Genomic DNA, 18,180 nt, shown 5'->3' on the forward strand with positions numbered 1-18,180 from the left:
CGAGTGGAGTGTGCCCGAAGCCTGCGGGGACTAGCGGAGGCGGTGGAAATGTAATGCATACATTGCACCTGGGCACCAGGGGCACATTATCATTAGAGGAGGCGGCAATGCAGTCGTATGCGGCATCACAAGGCCGATTCCCGAGAGATTTCATGATGAAATTGATTGGGAATCGGCCTGTGGTGTATGGGCAGCTGACAGATCTCTCTCTAATCAGATTAGATTAGAGAGAGATTTGTCTCTTGGTCGAATCTGCCCATACATCGCAAGATGCTACCTTTTGTTTTTTTGTTGTTTAGCTTGATGATACAAAAACAGCTTGTGATGCAATTTACATCAAAAGACGATAGACCTTGCACTGGGTTGTTAGAGATCCGGTAGCTGTATTGTGCAATTATCATAGTTTATATGTAACAATCAAGAAGAGTTCACATTCAAGTGGTGTTCACTGAATTATCAATTTGACAGTTTAAATCGGATAAAAAAACAAACCTTTTATTTCACATCATAAAAATCATGACAAATTACTTGCCATAAGTCATTTAAAATACAGTACATAAACCTTCTCCAGTGCAATAAATGCATTACATTTGAAAACAGTGTATACAATTACATACAGTTGCACCTTGCAACACACAGAGTTTGAGTCTCCAGAAGAGTTTCCACAAGAGCAACACATAGAATTAGAGTTTTCACAAGAGCAACACATAGAATTAGAGTTTCCACAAGCGTTTTGTAGCAGCACAACTGGAGCACTTCACTGTCTCAGGAGCAAAGTTGCAGGTTTAAAAAAAAATAAACACAGTCATGTATTGCTTGGCATAAAAAGACATATAAGTGACTACTAGCTCAGTAAGGTAAATTAGCCTTATGATATGAAGCAAATGACCAGAATATAGTAGTAGGCACTACACCTAGTAAAATTCAGTAAATACAGCCCCATGATGACACATGCACACAAAGACTGTGGCAATAGATGGGATACTCAACAATGATGACCACCAACAGCAGATACATTTTAACACTAGCACACTCTGGACAGCTTTGAGATGCTTCAATCAGTGGTAAAAAAAAATCCATGTATTCTTGTCATAGAGGAAGCTGAATTGCACGAGAAAATTTCCTTCACTGATGTGAACTTCTGTTACTACTGCCATTTGCAATGCTGTCTATGAATAGATCAAACTGGCCTCTTATTTAACCTTAAATTTGCACATTGTTCACACTATATACTGTACATTAACTGTGCTTCAGCACCTCCACCATTGTGAGTATACCTAGCTCTGCAAATATCCCTCATTTCCTATGTCTTTCTGTTCTGTGCTTGCTCCCCTTACAAGTCATAATCCCTATCATTTTACCCAGTTACCATGCCATTATGTGCACTAGTAAAACAATGTTATTTAGTTACAAAGAACATAGCAGAGGTGGTATCAAATGACAAAAAGTGCAGGTTTGCTTTAATATTACTACTACTGCATGTGTGTGTAATTATTTTACTCAGTTCACGTGGGTGGTATGATTTTTTTCCGTCGAGCTCGGATCTCCTACTAAAGTCATGGGAGCTTGAAAGTTCAGTGTATTAGCTGTTCCAAGTACTGAACTTTTCTGTAAAGAAAAAAAGAAACACAAGAAAAAAGCTTAATGGAATAAAACACATAAACTGGCTTTTTACAGTTTATGAAAATCTAGCTTTGTAATCGCCATCCACTGCATCTTCTTTTCCTAGTCTGTGTAAAGAAAGTTTTGGCACTGCAGTTTGTCAAATCCTATTTTTATGATTGCCCTGCTGCAACCTTAAATGTGGGGGGACTCTCTTTCCCACTGTCAAAAGACATTTTAAAAAGTAGTGTTACTTATTTATTCTTTAGCAAGAAGTTTTAAATCAGGATGATACCATTTATTGGCTAACTAAAAATGAATAAAAATAAGCAAGCTTTCGGCCTTGCAGCCTTCGTTGGGCTTATAGCCTGTTTGTCTGCAGGCTAGTGGTACAACCAGCTTGCAAACTAACAGGATATAAGCCCGACGAAGGCTGCAAGGCCGAAAGCTTGCTTATTTTTATTCATTTTTAGTTAGCCAATAAATGGTATCATCCTGATTTAAAACTTCTTGCTTTTACTGATGGCTAACACGGTACAATACCCTACTGCTACTGTTATTTATTCTTTAAAACACCTGTGTATAGGCATCCATATAAGCTACACTACAAAATGTAACCAGAAATGAATTGCAAATATCACACCAGCATACACATGCAACACTCATACATGATGAGCTATCTGGTAACCCCCATAACAATGTATAAAAATGATCCTATAAAGATAAAAATTGTTTCCTATATTTAATGTTTGCAAAAAATGTATACCGGTATGTGCTTTCCTCAAAGGAAACAATCTCGCATGTCCATCCACAAATGGTAAAACCAATGATTGGTACAGTCTCTCCAAAGGTCACTGTTAATTGTAAAAAGGTTATTGTACAATTCCCTGTTTACACTTGTTTACACAACGTTATTGCAATCATCCTGTATAGAGCATACACCTCTCCTGCTGTAGAATGTTCTATGTATGGAATCCCATATGCATAGAAAGTTTGTATCCTCTACATCGGTGGAAGGGTGAAGTTATTTGATGTTTGCAAGCATAAAAGTAGGCTCCATAGCACTTACGGTTCTGGTGTCCCCTTCCCAGCTGATAGGGGTACCTCCATCGAGTCTGATGACTCATCTGCTACCTGCCTCTATTCTTCCGTCACTCCAGCAAGTCTTCTCTGAGTTGCGGCTGCTCCCGGGTTTTGACGGCGTGTGTCTGTCATGCCGTCATTTCTTCTCTGCGGCTCACTTGGATCTTTTGTACTTCCTCTGTTCTGTACTTATTCAAAAGGTGGGGAGGCAAGCCAGGACATTAATAGAAGTCAGCAGCCACAAAATGGTAGTCAAATTCTGGCCCCACTGTACTTTTCCTAGTCTGTGTTCTCTTTTTCTTAATTCTATCTTGACAATGACTCACTGTCCACTGTAGGAGTAAAGCTAGTCTGACTTACCTGTATGTGTAGTTTTTTTTGCATACCACATCATTTCTGTGCTCCTCTCTAGGCAGGTCCTGTAAAAGAGAAAGATCACCTGCTATGGCATTGAAAATCAATGAAACAACAGCGTGAGGTTTTCCTCTACTCCGGAATTCTTTTGATTTCATGTACTGGTTACAAGACTTTAGAGGAGCCAGTGCAGGTATAGAGGAGCCAGTGCAGGTACATAGCCATCACAGGCTACAACCAGTACTTTGGATTACCTCAGCTGGTATTCGCATGCCTGTAGCTGAATCTTTATGAAGAGCTGGGGAATAGGAATTATGGCCACAGCCACTGATATAGACTCCATTTAAGCCAAACATCTACTTCTTCAGTGGACAGCAGACTAAAGAGATGCTTCAGACAGAGGCGTAGCTATGGGTGGACAAGGGGAGACACATATCCCCGGGCGCAGCACTGTAAGGGGGTGCAGAGCATGGCCACCGTGAGAGGCAGCTTTCTGGCTGCCCAAAGTGCCCCTGCCTCTCTCCCTCCCTCTGCAGAGGAGTGCAGAAGTGTTAACAGCAGCAGAACAAGGAGGGCACATCTGGCTAACTATAGGGGGTACATCTGGCTATCTAAACAAGGGGAAGGGAGGCACATCTGCCTATCTAAAGGGGGCACATTTGGCAATCTAAAAAGGGAGAATGGGGGTCACATCTGGCTCATCTGGCTATCTAAACAGCATTTGTACATTTGGCTCCACCCATGACCATGTCCACATTCTGATGCGTGGTCATGCCCTATTTGTCCAGAGGGGGTGCAAAAGTTGTCTTTGTCCCCAGGTGCTGAAAAGCCTAGCTACGCCTCTGGCTTCAGAAAGCACACACTTTCCACAAAGTGCTTTTCAGCTTTTAATTTCAAGGGTAAACCAAATCCAGAGACTATTTGTGGAATGCTCAGTTTTACATTTCTCAGAATAGTGAGCTGCAGCTAAAGCATACTAATCATATTCCCTTTATTTTTTTGAGAAGTGCAATTCATAAACTTTGGTACAAAAAGCATTATCAGGAACATAAGGATGAAGCTTTCTGTTGCTCTAACTTCTTTGAATGTAGATAATCAGGACAACTCATGCTATTTGTGTGTTAGACATAATGGTAGTATCATTATTCTGGCCATGTATGGTTGTTTTTTTTTAGAAAGTTTCTTGAAATGTGGGACATATGCTAATCTAATCTTGTTGTTCTGGTTGTTACTGCCATTGAGAAACCCTCAATAAGTAGACAAATCCAATTAAAATGTTTTAAAGGTAAACTAAGCTATTGTGGATCTGTTAATTATTGCCTTGTGTAGAATGGATTTTTTGTCTTTTTGTCAGGATTTGTTGTAAAGCATTATAATTGTAAAACCTGGAAAGCACTGGCCCACACAAAGGCACCAGGCATATAAAAACAGACAACTATTTTGCATTCTGCTACTTTGAGACTCTGGCACTTGGCAAAGACTTGTATTGTGTCTAAAGTTCATCCTTAGCAACTGCTGCTTGATATGTGCATTTAAAGTAGAACTAAAGTCAAATAAAGGAAAACATACCAATGTAGTATAGTAAAATATCAATGTAGTAATAATGTTTAAATACATACCCTTTTTATCTATTAAAGTGTTTTTGAAACATAGATGTCTTTATTTCAGTGACAGTACAGTGCTGCTGGACCACTGATGAGCTGTATTATTACTATCTGCAATTATTGCTGTACCTCTCACTGTTTTTAAAGTCAATTGGACAGGTAGGGCAGCCATGATTCATGGTTCACAAGTTTAAGAATGTGATGAATATTTGTATTCCAAATTAAGCTTTAAGTGGCACTGTACAAAGAACAAATAAACAGTGAGCTAATTCCCAACTTGTCTGCTTTCTTGGGTCACATTGGAACATAACAGGAGAGGCTAAAAGGTTGTGTTACTGCATTCCCCTTAGGGTGCCTGCAGTGAGAACCTGTTCTTAACCACTTACGCCCTCGGTCGTTTTCACTGTATGCATCCGAACAATGGTCACTTCCCATTCATTAGCCTATAACTTTATCACTACTTATCAGTTATTACAATGAACTGATCTATATCTTGTTTTTTCCGCCACCAATTAGGCTTTCTTTGGGTGGTACATTTTGTTAAGAGCTACCTTACTGTAAATGCATTTTAACAGTAAGAATAAGAAAAAAAATGAAAAAATTCATTATTTCTCAGTTTTCGGCCATTATAGTTTTAAAATAATACATGTCTCCATAATTAAAACCCACGTATTGTATTTGCCCATTTGTCCCGGTTATTTCACCATTTAAATTATGTCCCTATCACAATGTATGGCGACAATATTTTATTTGGAAATAAAAGAGCATTTTTTTCTGTTTTGCATCCATCACTATTTACAAGCTTATAAAAAAAAAAAAATAGAAATATTTCATCTTTACATAGATATTTAAAACGTTTAGACCCTTAGGTAAATATTTATGTGTTTTTTTTTTATTGTAATGTTTTTATTTTGTTTTGTTTTTTTATTAAACATTTTATGTGGGTATTTTTGGGAGGGTGGGATGTAAATAGTGTTTGATTTGGGGAAATATATGTGTATTTCAATTTTTTTTTTTTACTTTTAGGTGTAGTTTTACTTTTTAACCACAAGATGGCAACCTTGAGTTTGTTTACATGACGTCACTCTAAGCGTACAATGTACGCTTAGAGGGACATAGGAGTTAGAAAAAGCAAAGCTTCCGAGAGAAGCTGTCGCTTTTTCTGCGGGGGAGAGGAATCAGTGATTGGGCACCATGGCTCGATTCATTGATTCCTAGGTTAACGAATCCGTGGCCGAAAGCGCGCGTGCATGCGTGCGATCGGCCGCGGGAGCGCACATGTCCTCCTTGACGTAGAACTACGTCAAAGAGGACAAACTGGTTAATAAAGCAAGGCTATCCTAGATTTAGACTCAGATATAATAACTGCATGCGTGAAAAAGGAGTGCAAGGTAATTTGGGTGGACAGTTTTGGCTAGTAGAATTTTAGTAAAATTTGCTGATATTCTATTTTTTAACCTCTGGGCAACCGCATCACACCGATGGGCATGAAAGCGGCGGCAGCCCCAGGGCCGCCTAACGCCAATCAACAAAACATCCTTGGGCAGGGATTTGCAGGAGATTGCGCGCACCGATGCGCACACGCATCTCCGCTTGGATGACGAAGCTCCGCTCCATCATCAGTCTCCCGATCACCGCTAGGAGATTGTTAGACGGCGAAACTGCCATCTATTTACATAGTACAGCGATGCGATCTAAGGCAGCGATGTACTGGGGACAGGTGTGTGACATTGCTGTCCCCCTGGGACGCAGGAGAGTAATCAGCTCTCATTGGCTGAAGCCTACGACAGCCGATCGCTGTCATAGGCAGGCTGGCTGGCGGAGAGGGAGGGAGGGTTTACAAAAATAAAAGGAAAATAGCTTTATTTATTAAAAAAAATATTTTTCTGTTAGATTTTTTAGTTAGTTTTTTTGCATTAGATTATTTTCTGTAGAGACTGGTCATTATCTCTGGTGCATTGTCTTCTGGTTATCTCCTGCTGAGTAGAACAATGCCTAATTGCTAGGCAGATATATGGTTAGGTAGATAATTTCCAACATGTTGGAAATTATCTATCTGGCAGGTAAATCTTACAGAAAATTGTATGGTGTGTACCTAGCATTAGATTTTTTTTCCTTTCCCTCGTATGCTTCTTTTTTATTCTTATTTGAAGCAGTATTTTGATATTGTGCGATAGTGTGTTTTGCTGCATATATTATGTGACCTGGATCACCTATTATTTTACATATTTCCAGCTTTATATATAATAGTGTCAGTCTCTTCTGCTAGCTTCCTATGAATGCAGTATGCATCCATGATGGGAAGAACACGTTGTGATATCACCTGCTTCTGTGCTGTCTCCTCCTGGCCCCTTCTCATTCTGATGATGTCATCTCCATCTTAGTAGGAGACATCCAATACTTGACATTGCTGCTGCTTGGTGCATCTCAGGAAAGTGGTTTTTCCCCAACTATGCTTCTTCTTGGTGTCTTGTTATCTCACTAGCTTTTGACAGTTTTATAGTGCCCAACCCAGGCAATGTGGAGCATACACTTGCAAAATCCCTTGGTGGGTGAGGGAGTTCTGGTGCTGCCTTGCGGTCAGTTCATGGGCGTAACAATCACCCCTACGACTCCTGCCATTGCAGGGGGCCTGGAGTCTTTGGGGGCCCCTCCTCCTCCCTCTCCTCAACTGCAAGTGCATCCAATTAGCAAAAACAAAACCTCCCTATTTGCTCACAAAAACTGTGTGCAGGAGTGTGTGTATTTTTTTCCTGCTTCCAGGCACTGCTTCACAGCAGAACACTCTCTACAGCCATTGGTCAGCTCCCAACTTGCACGGGGTTCAGGGACCAAGGGGCTATCACTTTTGCAGGGGGGCCCTTTAAAGTCTAGTTACGCCCGTGGGTCAGCTCTTTAGTTTCTGCGGTTCATCAACACTGGTGATCGAGAATCCCCTAACACTATCACTATGACCACAATAATGGGACAAATGTCTTTGAGCACTGTTTTCTGTGTATTTGTAGCAAAATCTGTAAACCTTATTTCCTTTAGATGTGATATACTAAACCGTTATTCTTTCAAATGAACTCAAGTGTGTCTTGAATATTTCCTAGGCCCTGTTTCCTTCTAATAGGCCTTGACGTTGTATTTTGGTGTAACGAGTGTACTGAAGATATTTGGCAGGCATTTAGTTTGGTTAAATGGTTTAGTAATTATTTGCACTTCATATTTCTTGGAGAATTAAACATGCTGATGATAAATAATGTGAATAATTAAGATAGATGTCGATCTTAATAAGACCATACGCTCATGATTTTGTTTTATATTGTAGCAAATAACTCACTACCCAAGAGAAATTAGGTTGGCAGAGACAGCTTTCATCTGAAATAATTGATTCCATACTTCAATTCATGATTAAAATGGTTCTGATTAACAAGCTCCTGTGCTTGTTTCACCAGGCAGTAAATGCATAGGATTTCTGAGCAGGATTTATGAGGTGACTTTCACAATGCACCTATTCATGGACTGCTGCTTCAAGCTTCTACTTGCTGCTGGTGAATCATTGTCGTGGAGAGCTGAGAGCCCAATGTCCTTGACTTGGAGAAAGATAGCATAATGCAGGAATGCAGCACCCAAGCCTCAACATGAATTTTGAAAAAGACATTGAGAAGTGTCATATCAGGCTAATTTCGAGGGTGCAGGAATACCACTCCTACCGGGACATTTTATTGTGACTGAAATCCAGGCTACATACCCAGGGACGGATATAGGGGGGGCCAAGCGGGTATCTTGCCCCAGGCGCAGTTTGTTGAAATCTTAAAAAGGCGGCAAAATGAATGGCAGTTTAGGCGCCAAAACCTGACCTTTAGGCGCCAAAACCTGACCTTGCCCCAGGCGCAACTTGGTCTTGATCCGTCCCTGTACATACCCACATTCATCAACATCGGTACAGCTGAGAGCTGACTCCTTTTTCCACAGATTCTGTTTTGAATAAAATTAGTATGTGTTGCACTTCAATAGCTACAGAAGTATGTTTCAGTTGGGGAGAGTTGTGCAAATATGAAATTAAAGCAACACCTGTCACTTTGCAACAGAAAGTCAATATCGGTTGAATCAGCAGTTCCACACACTACAGTCGCTGAATTCTAGTAAATGTGACTGACCCTACAAGGCAGTGCCATCGCTAGGTATGTTTACCGAGAAACTAGTAAAGCTGGCTTGCATGCAGCTATTGTTGCAACTGGGAGCTGGACCAAATTGTTAGATGGTGTTTTTTTGATTGGTCCATTTCCAGGCTATATACAACACACAAACACACACACACAACACACATACAACACACACACCCATACAAAACACACACACCACACACACACACACACACACACCACACACATACAACATTTTTGTTATTTGCCAGAATTGAGCTCTTTCTTTCAGGACATATGCGTTATGCACTGTGGATATTTTGTATCCAGCTATAGTGGAAAGTGGCCGGGCACATGCCTTATACATCAGTTAGAGACCTATAAGCCATGGTTGGTGGGGGGCTGGCTGTCACTTGTAGCCTGCTCGCTATCTGCATGCTACTCTGGGTCCTCGTGGATTACATCAAAAGCACCAGCCTGTGCATGGGCTAAAGCCTGCAAGCTGCATCTATTGGTGAGACCTATGCTTCCTGTGTAAGCTGCTGCCTGATTACTGAGGAGATTGCCTGTCATCTGTGACTTGCATGGATGCAACTTTACAGTATCTTCCAGGCTGCAAAAAATGTGAACAGAGGAACATACTCTCAGTACCGAACCTGCATTAACTGATGAGACCTATGCTCACTGTGCAAGTTGATGCATTATTATTCCATGCAAATCCCTGCAGACTGAGCACTGTGCATTTTGATCTAGCTGAGACGCTGTCTGCCCACCCTATACACACATATCCTCCAATAAGAAATTTTCCTTAAATGACATATTACTCATGTACTCCATGTTCTGAATGTTATTAGTATTGTTTTAGTTGGCAACTGTCACTCTGCAGTAACTATAAAGCCCTCCACATTGTAGCCATTATTGTTTATTGTTTTTGTCTTTGTCTACAGTTGTCCCCATTTTTGCCTGATGAAGCGGGCTTGACCTGCGAAACGTGTTGCATTTTTGTTTGGGGTACCGTATAATAATAAATGTGATTATTTATATGAGAACAGGATATCTTGTCTGCTTTTGGGAGGCAAGCCCACCACTTCCTCCAAGCATTTTTAAAGGTTTTATTAATTTTTATCCTGCTGGCGCCTCTGTTCCACATTCAGATATGCTGTCTGTGCTTACTTGCTGAAAGTTAAAAATGGAAAAATCATTCTGAATTATTGACTTAATTAATATACTACACTACACTACTATACTATGCTATGCTTTATGTGCTTCAGTACGACCATTTATGATATAGTAAACGCCTGATATAGTAAGCTACTTGGCCTGGTTGAAGTTAATATAAAGGGATTCTACTGTAGTGCTTCCCCTTACAGTGCCCTTTTTCATAGTACTAGGCATAGCTCCCAGCTGTTCCTCTTTTGGAGGGACAGTACCTCTTTGGGAACCCAAGCCCGGACTCTCTTTCCTCCTCATTTGGCCTCTCTTTCAGGACTGATCTTTAGATCTATGTAAATATATGTATTTTTGTACATGACTCTAAACTTTATCATTTTATATGATATATTTCTTATTTTCAAATGTTAATATGACGGATAATGAACTAGGAAAGAATGGACCAGTGTGGCTTAAATTATAAAACAACATATTTTTCTTATGAAATCTGTATGGTAAGCATGACTAGGGGTGTGACAGGGGGCGTGCTGCCTAAGTGTCCCTCTTTCTTATCTCAAAAAGTTTTGAGGTATGGTACTAGGCATTATAGTTTACACCTTATTGTGTTCCCCATTATAGCACTCAACCAAGTTATAGCGTCCCTATAGTGTCTTCCACTTACAATCCTCAGTTAGTATATCTGGGTCCTGAAGAGATGGACGCAAGATATGCCAGTATCTTATGTTCCTCTCCCTGTTCCACATACATCCTTGCACTGCAGCCCGCCAAAGCAGTGAGTTATTCCAGGTATATTTGGGGATCCTGGGACGCCATGAAACTCATGGCAACACCAGAATGTTTGGGAGTTCTGCAGTTAGTTTATATAGACTTAAATGCCTGTATCCCAATTACAACAGATCACATCTTTTTCTGAGTCACACAAAGTGACAGTCAGCATGAAGTGCAGCTTCAGTGAATTATAGAAAGGTTTGAGGTTCCTGACAGTAAGAAAAACACATTTGTACCTCTTACTGTATGATACTTAAGATAAATTAACATAGTGTGAACTCAGCTATTATTAAATCATAACATAACTGCCTTCTGCTCGCTGTACATTTATTTTTTGCTGATATTCAACATTTGTTTTTGTATCCTCCTTGCCTCTTCTGTCTCTACAAATGTAGATGAAGCAGTTTTAGAGTAAAATGGTATTGATCTTTTCCCAGCAGCCACCATAAATGACAAGAGCTTTATTTTTTCCTTTCACAGAAGCTGTGAGAGGGAGCAATATGTTTGTAGGTATTCATCTGTGCAGGGCGAAGGAGCTGCTGAACTGCCACCCAGGGTTCACATCCAATAACTACACTCTTCAATTAAGCTGAGCTGAGCTAATAATGTTGATGCTGGTACTTTTTGAAATATGTTTTGGCTACTAAAAGGCTACATATTACAAAACAAAATTGACATAAAGTGTAAGGTAGAAGCACAGAGAAAGGGAGTTTAGAGTTTTTTTATGTTCTAGGCAAGGATAAGAACTGTATTTTTAAGCTTTATTTAATATGCCTCCAAATATGTCAGCTTTGATAGGAATGGTCAGATGGGAGCAACCATTCTGACAGCTAATGACTTTTTAAAGTGAACCCAAGGTGAGAGTGATATGGAGGCTGTCATATTTATTTCCTTTTCAGCAATACCAGTTGCCTGGCTGTTCTGCTGATCCTCTGACTCTAATACTTTTAGCTATAGACCCTGAACAAGCATGCAGCAGATCAGGTGTTTCTGACAATATTGTCAGAACTGACAAGATTAACTGCATGCTTGTTTCTGGTGTACTTCAGACACTACTGCAGCCATACAGATCAGTAGGGCTGACAGGCACTTGGTATTGTTTAAAAACCTCCATATCACTCTCACCTCAGGTTTACTTTAAATAGGGAAACAAAAACAAGTTCTTTCTGACCTGATAGCTACTCTATCTGCTCTGCTCCAAATACCACACCCCAAACTTCCATTCCTAATGTATAATCCTCCCTGATGCCTAACCCCATCAGGGAGGATTATACCTAATTGTTCAGTATAACTTTCCATGAAATTGGGCCTGATTCATGAGGTAGCGGTAAATTTGCTGTGCCCATGTAGTGAGCAGCAATTTTACCAGCAGCAATGGCAGGGGGCTAGTATGCGTTACCTTAACAGTGCAAAGCCATGGTTGTATGGCGTATTACCATAGCAAGGCGTATGTAACCCGTATTACCATAGCAAGGCGTATAACCATAGCAAGGCGTATGTAAGGTAATGCCCATTGCACTAATGGCATAAAGTGGACTGCTCTTAGTATCAGTAAAATTGCTGTGCGCTGCGTGCGCACAACAATTTTACCGCTGCTTCATGCATCATGAACTTTATTCCCTAACTTTAACCTTAACTTACTACAGCAAAGTCCCCGCTATCCGGAACTCAGGCAGCCAGAAGTATCAACTAACTGGCATGCCTGAGTGGGATAACGGGGCTGAGCTCTTGGGGGGTTATGACAGCAGGAACTACTCACCAATTGTCCAGCAACCTTCTTCAATGCATCCTGCACCTCCCAGTGGCTTTACAGCATTCATGCACGTGTGGGTCAATGCGAGTCAAGTGACACGCCAGTTGCTGTACACTGGAAAGCCACTGGGAGCTGTAGGATGGACAATTGGTGAGTAGTTCCTGATGCTCTGGGTGGGGGGAGATAGTACTTTTAACATCGGTTCAAGCAAGTGGCAAGCACATATATACAGGCAAGCCCCTCCTGTGCCAGGTATTGGAGGTTTTGCTGTACCAAAACCGATACTCACCTTCTATTGCCTTTGTTTGTTGCCATTTAATTTGGGGTAGAGACCTTGTTGTTGCATAGCTGAGTGCCTTTTCTGGACTTCCGGAAATTAATATCTGTCTATAGTGGTGTTTGCCAGTGCCCAGGTCAATGCTGGACATTTTCTGTGCTTCCAATTGTGGTGCTCTGCCTGTGAGGCCAGGGGAGGCTGCTGGTATTACAGCGGGAGTTGTGATTGTGAAAGGCGTTTATTAGTGGCAGGGAAGGCTGCAATTTCAGTGTTTGCCAATTGCCATAGGTGCTATTTTACCTAGACACGCCGCTATTAGCAATTCCTCGATGTATGCAGCCACTTTTAGAAGAGTGGAATGTCTTGTAAGGGTGATCATTTTTGTTTTTTTCTGTTTTTCTAATGAATTGTTTCTCTTTTGTATCAGCATAATATGTTAGTAAATGTTCATTGTTTTAGACTGCCATTGTCCATGCATCACACTGCTCTCCTAGCATGGACTTGCATTTGATCATTAAAATGAAGAATGTATTTGAAATGCATAGTTTGAGATTTCACATGCTGTTGGAAACGTGCTCATGACCATGGAGTATTCAATCAGTTTTGATGTCCTCGTAAGCGTTTTAAAGTGAAATTCTGCTTTGCTGATGAAAAGCAGACCTATCGTTTCAGAACTATGTATTGCAAAGATTTTTGACAAACAGTATTCCAGCTTTTACTTTTAATCTTGACTTGTGTGCAGAGATAAAACCAGTTATCCTACGGTGCTGCTGGCAGTCAAATGCCTGCTGGGTGTGTGAGTCTGCTGATTACTGCAGGTGATTACTGCAAAGCTGCAGTGTTTCACAAAGTTAATTATTCACACAGGAAGACAGGAATTAACTGGACATTTCTGGTCGGGATGTATTTGGAGTGCTATAAAAATTGACTCCTTTTAAAGTGTCCCTGAGACGTGGACTTATAATATACATAGCTGGGACTTTCTCCGGCCCCCTCCAGGCATATCGCTCTCACGCCGTCCTCCTCCTCGATTGATTGGCCCAATAGGCTGCCTGTCACTTGACAGGAAAATTGACACGCAGCATATTGGGCCAATCAAAGTGCGGGGATAATGTCCTTTGAAGTGATTGGACCCGCAGGGGCTCAGGGCAGGACGAGTGGAGCTCTCGTCATTGCCAATTAGCAGGCATACGTTTGTAGCGCTCGCTATGCAACTCTGATAAGGCATGCTAAGTCTGATAACCTAGTTAGCATGCCTAAAGACTTTGGGTGTGCTAACTAGGGTGCTAAGTATTTAGCACGCACCAAGCTAGATCAGTTCGCGGTGTACCCGATGCGCCCAATATGGCGCACTGGATGCACCCTAAACATCGCACCCATGTGACATGTTTTGGCCGCGTCGGGTGCGCCGTTTTGCACGCACTGGGCAGCGCTGAACTTTGCATGCAAACGTGAAACTTAGCGCGCGCAAAACATGTTTAGGCGTGCTAAGGGGCTTTTCACAAGCGTGCTAACAAGACAAGACAAGACAAATAACATTTATATTGCGCTTTTCTCCTTGCGGACTCAAAGCGCCAGAGCAGAGTAGCAGCCACTAGGGCGCGCTCTATTGGCAGTAGCAGTGTAAGGGAGACTTGCCAAAGGTCTCCTACTGAATTAGTGCTGGCTTACTGAACAGGCAGAGCCGAGATTCGAACCCTGGTCTCCTGTGTCAGAGGCAGAGCCCTTAACCATTACACCATCAGCCAACTGCAGTTAGCACCGCTTTGTGAATCAAGCCCTGTCTGTGATAAAGGCATGTTAACTCTGATAAGGCATGTAAACTCTGAAAAGGCGCACTAAGCGTGCAGTAAGGGGAGCTATAGTGATAGTGAATCAACCCGTCGCTGTTTTCCATGCGTTTTTACAATAAACATGTTTTCCATGGTTTTTTTGTGCCTTTTTTCATGTCTTGTGTTTTTTTCCTACTATAATATGTGATACAAAGGGCAATATCAATCTCCTCTTCCAAAAATACATATGAAAAACACATACTCCTCACTACACTTGCGTTTTCCATTGAAATACATTACATGCAAATCGCACACAATATTGAAACACATTCAGAACATTTCTATATGCATGCAAAATTCACATGGTATGGTATCCGATATACTTTTATGTACCATGTGTTCTAATGCGTATTAACATTCACAAAAAATACATGTAGTGGAAACGGGGGCCTTAGTGTTTCTGGACACTGGCCCATTCTGCCTGGTTCAGCACTATAGCTGTCAGATAGGGACACTTCATGAATTGCCCTCGCTGCTTTTTAAAGGTACATATATGGACCTATTTATAAGCTGCTAATAGACCACCGCTGTGATTGGCTGCCAATGGGGTTTCTGAAGCTCAGCTCACTTAAGCCCCGTACACATGCTAGATGAAACTCGAACAAGGCAGTTGTAAATGACCCCCACTGTTGAGAATGTATGCACAGCAGCCCCCAACCCCTCTCAGCCGAAGCCCATTGATCTGCTTGGCGGATCGCTTTGGCCACCTGATGGCCAAGAACATTTCTCTCTTCAGTTACCCTGCCCACCACATGACATAATGTTCATGATGCACCACCCCTCGCATAGGAACAGAACATGCTGTTAGCCTGCAGGCTCAGCCATGTCGCCCAAGGGAAAGGGTATTGATCCCCAATGGGAAACATGCCTTATTCGTGTGTACGAGGCTTAAAGGACTTACGAGCCCAAATATAAAAAAAAGACAAGTACCTTAAACACTTTTAAATGCACGGAGGACGCCGTCCGCGTCCTCCGTGCAGTTCCGCCGGGTCCCCGCAGTCTGATCGCCCCCCGTGCCGCTCCCGACCCCACAGATGGGGTCGGGCTCCCCTTCCTCTCATAAGATGGCCGCCGGAGCTGGCCGCGGCTGCGCAGTCCACATACACGTTAGTGCGGCTGCGCAGCTCTAGGGCCCTCCCCCCGATCCACGCACAGTAGCGTGGATCGAGGGGGGAGGCCCTAGAGCTGCGCAGCCGCACTAACGTGTATGCGGACTGCGCAGCCGCGGCCAGCTCGGGCGGCCATCTTATGAGAGGAAGGGGAGCCCGACCCCGTCTGTGGGGTCGGGAGCGGCACGAGGGCGATCAGACTGCAGGGACCCGGCGGAACTGCACGGAGGACGCGGACGGCGTCCTCCGTGCATTTAAAAGTGTTTAAGGTACTTGTCTTTTTTTTGATATTTGGGCTCGTAAGTCCTTTAAGTAGAAGGTCCTCCAATTGCAATCTTTACATTGGCCCTGTACACTCAGTAATAGTCTCCCCCCCCCCCCCCCTTTAACATGCTGACGTTATTCTTAGAAAGAGATACAATGCAGCTCCATTTAATGTACTGTATCTTAACATATAGGATGATATTATTTTTTTGTGCAAGAGAAAGGCTGACAATTCACATTTTTTTCTGTCCCCTTATTCAAAGCCCCATAGTTATATATAATGTTTGCTCCTTGGTTCTGTTCTATATACCGGTACATACATCTGCATATAGTACTGTATATGCTTGTATTTAAACAAATAAGCGTTAGAAGACTTGACCCATCCCTACAAAAAGAAAAAAAACAAAAGTATTGCTATTTTACCCAAAAAATTAACAACAGACATACTGAAGGCAACAATGCTGGAGGTTATTTCATTAAAATTTCATTACAGGGGTCTGTACTGGGTCCAGTGCTCTTCAATTTATTTATTAATGACCTAGTAGATGCAGTAGTGAGCAATGTTGCTATTTTTGCAGATGATACAAAATTGTGCAGAATCATCAACTCTCAGGAAGATAGTGTCATATTGCAACAGGATCTGGATAGGATGGCTATATGGGCACATACATGGCAGATGAAATTCAATGTTGACAAATGTAAAGTCATGCATTTTGGTCGTACCAATGGTCTAGCACCATACAAAATAAATGGGATACAGTTGGGAACATCAAACTTGGAGAAGGACTTAGGAGTACTCATCGACAACAAGTTAAATAATCATACTCAATGCCAAGCCGCTGCAGCTAAAGCGAACACAATTTTGGGATGCATTAAAAGGGAAATAAAAACTCGAGATGCTAGCATAATATTGCCCCTGTTTAACTCTCTAGTAAGGCCACATCTGGAATATGGAATTCAGTTCTGGGCACCACATTACAAAAAAGATATTGCAGTTTTAGAGCAGGTGCAGAGACGAGCTACAAAATTGATACGTGGGATGGAAGGTCTCGCTTACCAAGAAAGGTTAGATAAACTGGGTTTATTTAGTCTAGAGAAAAGACGCCTTAGAGGAGATCTAATTAACATGTATAAATACATCAGAGGGCAATATAATAGCTTGGCGGATGAGCTTTTTGTCCCTAGGCCTTCTCAAAGGACTAGAGGACATGTGCTGCGCATGGAGGAAAAACGTTTTAGCCATTTATTTAGGAAAGGGTTCTTTACAGTAAGAGTGATTAAGATGTGGAATGCATTGCCACAGGAAGTTGTTATGGCAAACTCTATACCTGCGTTTAAAGGGGGCTTAGATGCTTTCCTTGCGTTGAAAGACATCCATGGCTACAATTACTAGGTTATGCCTAATGATGTTGATCCAGGGATTTTATCTGATTGCCATCTGGAGTCAGGAAGGAATTTTTCCCTTTTGGGGCTAATTGGACCATGCCTTGTGGGTTTTTTTTCGCCTTCCTCTGGATCAACAGGGGTATGTGGGGGACCGGCTGGAGTTGTACTTTGTACTGGTTGAACTCGATGGACGTATGTCTTTTTTCAACCAAATAACTATGTAAAAGGCATTAAACACAACTCTATCTCATATTTATTATTTACTGCTGCTACTGGAAACCTTGAGCCTATTAAGGGTGCTCTACATGGCTAGATTTTGATAAATAGTTCTCATGAACAATAAGAATAGAGTATTTAATTAAAAGGATGAAAAATATTTTAAAGGCCCCTCTGCATCATAATTCTTCTGGCTTATTACTTTCTTTGCTATTTTTGCAGACAGCATAACTGCAGCACACTCATTAACAAGAAGACATTATCAAAGGACCTTTTCTAATTTTAAATTGAATTCTAAATTGCTAAATTCTCATACTGACATCTACAAATGATTGTTCATCTAATTGCCTGGGCCATTTTAGCATTTCGGTTAGCATCCACTTAATGCCTGAAGCAAAAATCCATTATTCAGTTTCATTTTTTTTAATCCACGGAATTATATTCAATATCACCATGATATACATTATATAGCTACATACTTTGTTATTTAGGTAACAAATAATTTCAGGTTGCTAATGCAAAGCTGTCACAAGCATAAGGAAAAATGAAAAACTATCTGATGGAGAATGCACAGTCAGAGGTTGACTTCTACAGAGCTATGCGCCAGAACTTACAGTACTACCAGAGATGTA

Source organism: Hyperolius riggenbachi, chromosome 3, assembly GCF_040937935.1.
Source record: "Hyperolius riggenbachi isolate aHypRig1 chromosome 3, aHypRig1.pri, whole genome shotgun sequence".
NCBI lineage: Eukaryota > Metazoa > Chordata > Amphibia > Anura > Hyperoliidae > Hyperolius > Hyperolius riggenbachi.